The sequence below is a fragment of the Terrapene carolina genome, unplaced genomic scaffold (assembly GCF_002925995.2).
Source record: "Terrapene carolina triunguis isolate 2854851 unplaced genomic scaffold, T_m_triunguis-2.0 Scaffold35022, whole genome shotgun sequence".
NCBI lineage: Eukaryota > Metazoa > Chordata > Testudines > Emydidae > Terrapene > Terrapene triunguis.
Window position 1 is genome coordinate 2277498 of NW_020699373.1, and position 11902 is coordinate 2289399.

Sequence of the window (11902 nt, forward strand, 5' to 3'; positions counted from 1 at the left end):
CACACTGACATCGGCTCTGGGTGTGCTGCAGCCAGACTAGGGTCAGCTGCCCCCGGGCTACTTTCTACCTCCCCCTCTAGCAGTACTTGCGTCTGGTCGGTGTCCTCCACGGAATCAAGCACCATGGGCTCCTCGGTACTCGGCGAGCGGTAGGCTTGGCAGCTTCTCTGGGTTGCTTCTCTCCAGTAGGCTTAACAGCTTCTCCGGGGTCTGGTCGTCATCAGGCCTTGACTGGTATGGCCAGTCCTCAGGTTGGTCACAGGCTGCCGAAGTCTCCCCAACGGGAGTTAGGCCCCCAGCATCTGGCTTCTCTGGCAGCCAGGCAGCTTCTGAGCCCTGGGATGCGGCTTTTATACTTCCGGTCCTGCGCTTTGACCTTTGGGAGGCGGGCGCAGGCTCCAGTGGCTCCGCCCACTTTGGCATCCAGAGAGGCTCGTCCCTCTCTGCGGCGGCTGGGAGCCAGGCCACCTCAGTACATACATATATTAGTATGTTACAAGTTTCAAAGTTACTGTATGAGCAATTCTATTAAAGAAGTTAAACTGCTAGCTGGCAAAATAGGACTTTATTCTCTCCCCCTGTACAGTTCTTTTAATCTCCTCAGATAGTGAAAGGGGACCACAAACTGGCCAGATCAGAGCTAAGGATTCCCTCAGCATGGGGGAGCTCTCAGCTGGCATAGTGCTGCCATAGCCATCTTCTATGCCACCCTCCACATAGCTGCTGGCAGGATAGGGTGTGGCTGGAGTATTACTGTGGTTCAGCCATTTTCTGCTGGAAGACAGGCTCCTTGGGGGCTCTTACCAGCCAGCAAACATTAGAGTAGTGTCAAGCCACAATTGTGTCCATTGTCTGCTGTGCAGGTCCTGGGAACAGCAGAGAATCTAGTCCATGGATTGTAAACAGGACAACTGTTATGTAGTGGTCCCTCACTCTCGTGTGGGGAGGGAGGCCACAAACAGTCTATAGCCCAGCACCTTCTGGCTGGAGCCAACAGTACTTAACAGTCTATAAGGGAGCTTGGGCCCCCGAGGCAGGGCAGAGCACAAACAGTCTATAGCTCTGGCCTGCAGTCGGGGCAGAGTAGCAAAGGAGTCTAGGGGACCAGACCCAACCCTCAGGCAGGGCGGAGCACCAAACAGTTGGGTGTTCTTACTCTACTGGATGGCTGATAAATGCAGGCTTCTGGGCCTAAAGATTGGGAGGCTGCCACCCCAGGGGTGTAGTGGCAGGGGTAAGAGGACTCAGGTCCTCCTGACTGACTCCACCAGGTCCCAGCCTAGGGGGCTAACAGTGGTGGAGTGTTCCTCCACGGGGTCAGTGGTGAATCCCACCGCAACATGCTGACTCACACTCCAGCAGCAGAACTGGGCCAGAGTCTGGTTCCCCTGGGCTACTTCCTACCACAGTCTGGGTTTAGGGCTCTGTACTCCAAAGGTCCTCTGTCTCCTCAGGGTACTCGGCCACCAGTAGTCCCCACAGCTCCTCAGGGCATTCATCTGACGGCGGTCCTGGCAGATCCTCGAGACTCTCCTCTGGCTGCAGGGCACAGCTCCACTCGAGGCCTACTCCGGGATCCTGTTGAGATCCCAGCTCCCTGGAAGAGCTGGGAGGAGAGATCCCAGCTCCCCTCCAGCCCCAACCAAGCTCCAGGGCGCTCCTTTTATACTTCCTGTCCCACCCCAGGACTTCCAGTGAGGGAGGTGGGGCGGATTTAGCTCCGCTCACCAGGGGGAGTGTAGTGGTCCCTCACTCTTCTGCTTGGAGGGAGGCCACTCCACCTCACTACATGCTACAATATATTTTACATTTCCATACTAGCACAAAATAAATTCAGGGTATGTTAACACAAAGGCTTAAGCTAACCTGTCTTGATGCATGGAAGTCCTCTTTGGATTCTAGGGGATTCAGCCATGTGGAATAAAATGTTTTGTGCTAATTGTACAGTTCACAAATATTGTGACTTTTAGAAAAAAATAGAAATATTAGCCGCAGACATCCTTTGTGACCCTGTGCTTGAGTTTCCCCAGTGGCAAATTAAAATAACAACAATTTAATAATACTTAGCTCTTAAGTAACACTTTTCCTTTGCATAGCTCAAAGCACTTTACAAAGAAGGTAAGTATCCCTAGACCCATTTCACAGATGGAGAAACTGAGGCACAGAGGTGATATAACCTGTGCAATGTCACCCATCAGGCCAGTGCCAGAGCCAGGAGCAGAACCCAGATTTCCTAAATCTCAGTCAAGTGCTCTATTAGGCCACACTGCTCTGAAGAGAAACCAAACCATACCATACTTACCTCACAGAAGAGTTAGGAGGCTTAATGCATTAACATCGGTAAAGTGTTTTGAGATCTTTACACAAAAGGTGCTGTAGAAGTGCAAAGTGTTTTATTATTACTAAAGTAATCCATTTTACAAAATATTATCATGTAGCATATATAAGCATCAGATGAGTTTAAAAGTCACTATGTGCTCTAGGCCTCAAACTTTAGGCTCAGTCCAGAGACCCACTCCAGCCCCTTTACACTGCTTCGGCAGCTCTAAAGGCCTGTAGTGCTGGCTTTAACAACCAGCTGAGAGTCCTCTGGTATGATGGGAATCCATGATTGGGTACAAAGCAGGTGTAGCTGGCTTCAGTTCATATGGATTTCATGAACAAACACTAACATAATTGGTTTGCTTCGAGTTTATGGGTTTATGCAAATTAAAGTCATTAGGAACTGTAGGGGTTCAGCACCTCTGAAACTTAGGCCTTTTCTGTGTAGCATTCTACTCAATAGTATGGGTCCAGCAGCCTTGGAAGCTCTAAGCTTAGTAGAGCAGCAGGCAAGAGGGGAAACTGACTATTTCCTGCTCAGCGGCTGCAGATCTGTGGTGAGGTGGTCAAAGTAATACACTGTGGAGCTACCTAGTCATGTGTATCAAGATACACTTGACTAGTTAACAGGAAGTAATACAAGTAGTTTGAGGCAGATTCTGAGAGTGTGTGTTCCTGTGTCTGTGTCAAATCATGCTAGCAAATAAATATTATAGTTTTGGCAATGAAGAAGCTAGTTAATAGAAAAACCATTGAGGCTCTGAGTGTTGCCCAGAAATGAGAGAAGACATTTGGATTGTTTGTTGCTGAAACTTGGAGTAACAGATAGTACATGAAAAACAATTCCTGTTACACCCTGTCCTACTTCCAACATTCTGTGAATCCAAAACTGCAGAACATGTTAGCCAGGATTCTTCAAAGCTGTCTTCTGAGGCTGACTGGGATTAAAATCACAGAATATCTTCAGCCAAAGAAAAGCATATCCTTTGAATGGCTCATTTTCAGTTATGTAACTCAGAATCAAGGCTGAGTGTTTTTGTAATGTGGAGAGGGACAAAGATATGAACTGGTTCTTATATGGCCCAAACTGGTTCATCCATATCTAATTTGCATAGGTTATAATGTGTTAATGTTGCTGATGGTAAAATTCATTTGTATACTCAATTTTATGTTTTTATCAAGTGTGAATTTATAGTACTATCTAATGATCAGTCATCTTGCTTTCTTGGAAGGTAAGCACTGCTTATCTGTCCCTACTCATTCAAACACTTGACTCACAGAGCAGAAATTGTTTTCATATTTAAGGGCTATAGGCTCTCTCTTATTAATCTTAGTACAAGATGAATTCCTTTATTCCTTATTGGCTTCTTATATGCCCAGCCCAGCTGCCAAGTCACATGACACAGGTGGGATGAGGAAGAAAACTGCCTCAAGAACTGCCCCCTACTTAAAGAACCCACTGAAGCATGTTCTCCATTTTGGAAAGCTGATCCCTTAATATACATTAACATTAATCAACCCACTGTGATAACTGGTATGTGTGTTGCCTTCCTACTTCCTGCGCCCTTTTTTGTGTTTAATTTGTTTTCCATTTTTCTTCAATGAAGAGTGAGAGGAAGGAATGTCTAGTGTGCAACTCAGTACAGCTTTTGAGTTTTCTTCTATACACATATATTTGCTCATCCACATACTATAAAACATCTTCACAGTGTACCCTCAGACAGATGTACAATAAAATCCATTTTTACAGGTGGGTTTGTATAATTATAGATTTTCTTATAGATCAAGAAAACTTAAAGATCAACTCAAGTTCTCAGTTACACATCTATTCTTCCTCCTGAGATATCGGAGAGAAATTTAGCCAGGCACTTCTGAATCTCTATCTTGTATATGATAGTAAAATGGAAAGACTGAAAGGCAAGATGACATTTCATGAAATGCCCATTCTCCTTTTTCCTCTGTTGCTCTTTACTCTTCTCACAGAGCTGTATGCTACAGGTCTTGTCTCCCCATAATTAATCAATAAAACAGGAATGCATATTTGCATCATTATCTGCTTTTAACTTTCATCAATTTTTTCTTTTGTTTCATCTCCATACATCGTTTTCCCCTGCTGCCTGCTCATAGATTGTAATAGACCTATAACCTCTGGCTGAGTTAGTGAAGTCCTCAAATCATGATTTAAAGACTTCAAGTTACTTCAAGTTACAGAGAATCCACCATTTACACTAGTTTAAACCTGCTTGAGAATCACTGCGTTCTCAGTACTGTAAATCATTCTCTTTCTTTTCTTTTCTATCTATCACTGTAAAGATTTGGCACACTATATGAAAGAATGCAGATGCTATATAAAAAGTTAATATATATTGTCTGGTAATTACATTCCTAAATCAGATATAATCACTGACTGGCATTACACTGTTCCCAGATTAAATTTTCAGACTGTTGAATCATATTTAGGATTGGTTGGACATATACAATAGAGCTAGGATTATGAGCCAGGATTATGGGGCATGAAAGATGAGGACAAGAAGCTTGAACTTGTTTCAGTGGAAAAGAAAAATAGATTAGACATAAGAAAAATAAAAAAGCATGATAAGAAAATCTGGAAGAAATAGAAAGACCATTACAAATTCATAAGCATGAATTAAAATAATGTTTAGAGAAATTAAGATAAAAACCCAGAAAACTAAATAGAAACTGTCTTACTGGTCTCATTTTTTAACCCAACATATTGTGTGGAACTGTCTATTTGCCCTTAAGGGCTGGAACCTCTATCCTGCAGTTCCTGCTAAGGGTAAAGACTGCAGGATTGTGTCCAAGATAAAACAGCCAACATGATATACTGAATTGTTTTGAGCTATTGGGGACTGGATGTGTCAGAAGGTTGGTAATGGAGATATGAAGTCTTTTACTTCAAAGTTGTCAGTTCAAAGCTGGTCAAAATCTTAAATGAATATTGAAGAATCAAGAAGTAAAACCAGAAGACTCTCCCACATATAATTTACACCAAAAAAAGGCACTAGTGAGACTTTTGCTATGCTTTGCTTGGACAATAGGAGTAAGTGAAATTCTACGTCTAAAATTAACCAAATAAAGAGCAATATATTATATAAAATTAGTAAATATTTATTGTAGTATACAGGATATTTTACCAGATCCCCATATTGAAGATTGTGCTCCATTCCTTTCTCTATGCTTGTTGTCTGGTATTAGTTTCCCAAATAATGAATATATTGATTTGTAACATCAGTATTTTCCCACTCTTTGTATTAATAAATGCCAGCACCAGAGACATCTGATATGTTCTAAAAATCTGATTACTCCAAACCAAGGAGAGGGCATGTCTGGTTTTAAGAAACATCAAAAAGTGATTAATAGGCAGGCCAGAATCCTCCAATTGAGCAAAAGATTTTAAAATGGCTACTTGATAAAGATCTCTAACAGTTAGACACTTGAGTCTCTCCATAGATGAAAGCTACCATGCAAGAGAATTGTAGGCCAGATGGGATTATCCCTTGACAGGGTGTGATTAGAACACTGACATTGACTGGCTTTGTTCCAAATTATAGTCGCCTTCTGAATAACAGTATGAGTCTGTGTTATGTGTGTTTTTTTCTATAGGTAATAGTTTGAACATCCAGTCCCCCTCTAACTAAAGACAGAGGAGTTTCCTAACACTCAACCAGTTTCTGACAGTTAATAGGTAAAAGGCCCAATCATATAACAAAATATGGGGAAGTCCAGATCCATTTTAATAATAACTTATTTAGATCTATACAATGGGCCTATACCTAAGCATTCCAGATCATCACAGCTGTTAAAACACAAAGTGAGAGGCACTCTTAAAGATGCACATGGCTCATACCACAAAGTGCTTTGTAGCTCAAAACCAGCTCCTTAAATTACACCTAGAAGCAAACGAGAAGCAAGTACAATGTCAAGAGCACAGGTGTAATATACTCCATTTGAGAAGCACTACTAACTGCACAGACAGATTCTGCACCAGCTAATGTTTCTAGCTGATCTTCAGGTGCACACTGCTATAATATATTATGGAGGTGACAAAGGTGTGGATACCTGATGAGGCTACATCTGAAATAAAAGATCAAATCTTTGTCAAGCACTTGGCCTCTGCTGCCATATAGAAGCATCTGAGGATCCAACAAGACCTCCAAGTTGCAATTTTGAGTTAAGAAAAGGTAGGTGGAGTCCCCTCAATGGAGAGGACAGATTTCCTCAGGTTGTTTTCTACATCTTGTCAACATGACATATGTTTTAACTAGGTTAAGCTTCAGCCAGCAAGCTGGAATCCAAGCCCCAGTTTTGGCTAGACAATGGGAAAATCACTCATCATTCACTGTTCCAAATGAGTAAATATAGAGACATAGAGCTGAATATCAACGTAACGATCATGTGCTGATATTTGTATAGCAATTGCAATGCTCTATTGCTACTTCAAACATTTCTCTTGAGATAAAGTTTGAGGCTACTTATCTGTGGTGAAGAAAGTAATCAGATTGCTATATAAGAACAAAGAAAACAAATGTTTGAATATCTTTCTAATTTAGAACAGTATATTTCCCCAGCATGAGTATGACAATTGTTATTAGGCTATTTTCATGATTTTTATTTCTATAATATCAGAATGACTAGACCAATGGTAAGAAAGGCCATGAAATATTTCCTTATCTATCTATCATACAAGGTCTTTGTGCAATTTTTATTATTCTGTCAAAATATTATCATCATGTAGATAAATCTCAGTATCTATTTTATACCTAGAGTAGCTCAAAATAGCCAAAAATCCTAGAGTTATTTTTCCTGATGGCTATAAAAGCTGTAACAGTTGTAATTTCCTTATTCCAGAGTATTATTCAAAGTCAAAAGCATAGTGTATGGATATTAGAAATACTGCAGAGCATTCTGCAGCAGACTGTACTGAGAAATGAGCTCTGGCTTGTGAGGACATGAGTTCTAATCCTAGCTCTGCCAGTGATTTATTGTTTGGCCTTGGGCAAGTCACTTCACTTTTCTGCCTCAGTCACCCCATTTGTAAAATGAAGATAGTAATATTTACCTACTGACCTCACAAGAGTGTTGTGAGGATTAACTATTTAATAACTCTACAGAGTTTTGACCCTTTGAGGTGCTCCAAAAATGTTGGGTATTATTATTACAGTGTGTTATAACAATGTAATTGTCTATAAAACCATGCCTGCAGCCACATTATTCTTTCATAATTCTCAGGCTATGGAATAACTCATTGACTGTGGCATTTTTTCATCCAGCCAGTGTACTTTAAAGTACAGTGTATATCCGGGGAAATGTGGGGAAGCTGCACATCTTGAAAAAACATGATGAGAATTGGAGGATGCATGTACATGCATGTACATGACTCTGGATGGTACAGCTACTATTGTTGAAATAATTATTTTATGAAATTAAGTATTTTATGTAGTTAAAAATCTTTCTATAGAGAAAGATAACACTACATTGGACATAAATAGTACAGAACACATGGAATTAAAAAGAAGACAATCCAGGACTCTTTTTTCAGCTGTCCTGTTAGACCAGGTGAATTTAAAGTAAACAGTTTATATTCTAGCCCAAAACTTCAGTCCCTTTTGAATGGATTCTTAATATAATAATATATGGAGATATACCTATCTCATAGAACTGGAAGGGACCTTGAAAGGTCATCAAGTCCAGCCCCCTGCCTTCACTAGCAGGACCAAGTACTGATTTTTGCCCCAGATCCCTAAGTGGCCCCCTCAAGGATTGAACTCACAACCCTGGGTTTAGCAGACCAATGCTCAAACAACTGAGCTATCCCTCCCCCTTTCCAGCCTAGCATTTTCCTCTGCACCAGATGGATTTTTCCTCCTTGGGATGACCTCTTGTCTTCCTCCCATTCCTGAATTCTTAATGTTTGTCCTAAATGTGGCAACCCAACCAGCCCTAGCTCATTGTAGCAGAAGGCAGAATGACACTTTCTTTTGTGTAGTTGCAGATTCACTGCCGAACGTGGGATTCATCTGACCGTAAATATATTGTATATTGTATTTATTTAATCCACATTACAGGCAATGATTTTTGTACTGTGTACACATGACCTTTTTGTGAGATCTAGTTGCCAAAATTATTGAGCAACGGTTCTGGTTAACTCTGACATTAATTTTATCTTCAAGCTCTTTTACATGCCATATAAAAGGAAAGAATGTTTACTAGCCTGTTACTGCAATGCCTTCAGCCCTTCTTCTTTATCAGAGTCATTGAATTTTGCAACTGCTTCTTATCAGCAGGGTTATGTATCCTTGGAACAATCACACATACTGAAAGGAACTGAGATTGTGACATCTTGAAATCTGCTTCTTAGCAGAGAGATGAGATCATGTTTTTCTCTATGTCTAAAACAGAAATTATAGGATCAGGATGCCAATTTTAGCCCTTACATCTACTTTATTAGGCAGTTATTACATTAACATAAGTGCTCTGAAAGACTCAGATACAGGGAAGAAGTATTCTCTAGTAATTAGGACAGGACTGGGTATCAGGAATTCTGGGTTCTGTTATTGATTGCCATTTACTCATGTGTGACTTTGGGCAAGTAGCTTAACCACTCTGTGCCTGAGTTTCTGTATCTGTAAAAGGGTGCTAATGCTTGCCTCAGAGTGTAGTGAGGCTTGCCTAATTGTTTGTGAAGATGTCTTTGAATGAAAAGCATTCTATACTTGCACAATACTATTATTAGAAGATACATTTATATGATATATAACATTTGTTTTTCAATGAATTTCACAGTGAAAGGTTCCATTTTGAGCTCCTAGTCCAGATATCAGAGTCCATAGTCTTCTCAAATACTATACATTTCAGTTGTAGATCCCTGTTGATGTAGAACTGGTTGACATTTAGAAGTCACAGCTGAAAGTGAAGCAAAAAAGCAACTCATAGCAGGAAGCTGTGTTAGTAACTTTCTACCAAAAGTATTCCAGGAGAAGTAGTTAAGCTGCTTGAGGGATTTTGCAAATCCTTTAGTGAAGTGGCAGTGAAGGAGAAGAATACATGGCAGGAACTGGATAGCTAAGATACAGATACTACAGATCTGTGGGTAATTGTATCTTTTGAGTTCTGCATTTCTCTCATCAGTGACATCTAAGACAATGATAAAGGAATTGCAAATCATCACACAGTAAGCCAGCCTCCAAACACATGGAGCCACATTAAGGCCTCTGTTGTACATAAACACATAACCAAAAAGCCAGTGTTGAGAGCGGAATCACAGGGTATGACTTTTTTGGCTCACTCCCAGCTTCCTCAAAATCTGTAGAATTGTCTGTGGCCAGAGCAACCGATTTCCAGGTTGAGGAATGCAGTGACAGGGACTGATCTGCACATTTTAGCATGGGCCCCCTTTTATCTGTCTCCGATTATTCCTCGAGGATAAGAGCATTTTATGCGAGGAGCACTGTATATAGGATGATGCAGCCAGTATGAAAACAGGCCTATGCTAGCCCTTGTTTTGTAGACTTTATTTGCCTTTGTGACAATGCTGATATTAAAAGAGCGTGGATCTTGAATTTGTCCCTTTGACTTTTCTTGGAAACATACAAAATTCTTTGTACCATGCCACAAGCTTCTGTGTTTGTTTTGACCTGCATCAAGATCATTACAAGTAATACTTATGTTTATGTGAAAAATCAAGAGGAGGGAACATTCTGTCAGGAGAAAACATCCGAAGACACCTTTTTTGGCAGGGGATGCAAGTTCAGGTCATTGCTTCTGAGTGTGACGACACAGGCTGCCTTCAGCGGCATGCCTGCGGGAGGTCTGCCGGTCCCGCGGCTTCGGCGTACCCACCCCAAATTGCCACCGAAGCCGGGGGACCGGCGGACCTCCTGCAGGCATGCCGCCGAAGGCAGCCTGATTGCCGCCCTCATGGCGACCCGCAGGCCACCCCGCGGCTTGCCGCCCCAGGCACACGCTTGGCGCGCTGATGCCTGAAGCCGCCCCTGGAGGCAGGAGACTAACAGGGCTGCTACTTTGAAACTTGTTAGAGGCAATTAGTCATTATGATCTTTACAGTACACTTGTAACTAAAGCATACTGGAACAAAGAAAAAAAATAAGTTAATTGGAAAAGATGTTCTAAAGCCAAATCAACATTTACCATCAAGGTTTTAATTCTTACTTTGATAATTACTTTGTCAAAAGCAAAATAACTATGCCACTGAGAGAATCTCTTCCCAGTAACAGGCAGCAACTTCTGGAGACATCCTGATTTTTTCATTCATGGAGAGGAATGATGTAAGCCCACTCCACTATATCCATTCACCATAAAAAGATCACAGCAATGTGGTAGGGAATCACTCCATTCAAACCTCTGTTGAACTGGAAAGGATTAATGTGATCTAGTGTTTAGAGCAGGAGCCTGGCAGTCAGGTCTGCTAGATTCTGTTCCTTAGTCTGCCACTCAGGGCCGTTCCTACCCATACGCAAAGTACGCAGCTGCGTAGGGCACCAGGAAATATGGGGCACCACATTTCCTGGTGCCCTGCGCAACTGCATGCTGCTCCAGCCCCTGCTCCGCCTCTTCCCATGGCTCCTGCCCCTGCTCCGCCCCCACTCCACCCCTTCCCCAAAGCCCCCACCCTTGCCCCGCCCCCGCCCCCGCCCCCCCCCCCCCTCCCCCCCTTCTCCAAAGCCCCCACCCCTGCTCTGCCCCAGCCCCGCCTCCACCCCCCTGAGGACTGCTGCAGGGGTCGGGCCCACACTCACTGGCGGCGGTAAGTGCAGTGACCCGGCCCCAGCCTGCTCCACTCCATCGGAGCGGGCTGGGGTCAGGGGGCTGCATAGGTGTTGTATCACCCAGGCAAGGTATTAACAAACTTGAACAGAGCTTTATTTACAGTGGAAATCTCTTTACCAAGCTGTAACTGCACACTCTAACTCTCACTCAGCCTCCTCAACTCCTCCCCCCTCCTTCCTGTTTCCTGTCCTTTCAGACTCCCACCAGCCAGTGCTCCCAGTTCTCATAATCACATGCAGCATCTAAACACTACAATAGGGCACCAAAATGGCTAGGGACGGCCCTGCTGCCACTGATTTCATGCACAAGTTTCTTCACCATTTTTTTGCTTCACTTTCAAAGTAGAGATTCTCAAATATTGCTGGCAAGTTATATCAACACTTAAAAACCCTATTCAGCAAAGCTCTTAAAGCATATGCTTTGGGTGAGGAGGTGGGGACACCCTGACAACAGTGCCCCTCCTCCTCCTCCCCCCACCCCACCCCTCTGCATAGCAGACAGGAAGCTCCCAGGAGCAGCTGGCTAGGGGCAGCTCCAAGGCAGGGGGCAGGAGCCGCAGGCCTGCAGACTCCAGCAGAGCAGCAGGGGGAGGGCACCCCTGCTCCAGAGGCACCCTGTTTATAATGGCGCCCTGGGCTTTTGGCCAGTTGGCCTGTGCCTAAGGCCGGCCCTGTTCTTATAAGACTTCTGAAAGCATGCTCCACACCCCGTGTCATAACTATAAAGGGAAGGGTAACAGCTCTCCTGTGTACAGTACTATAAAATCCCTCCT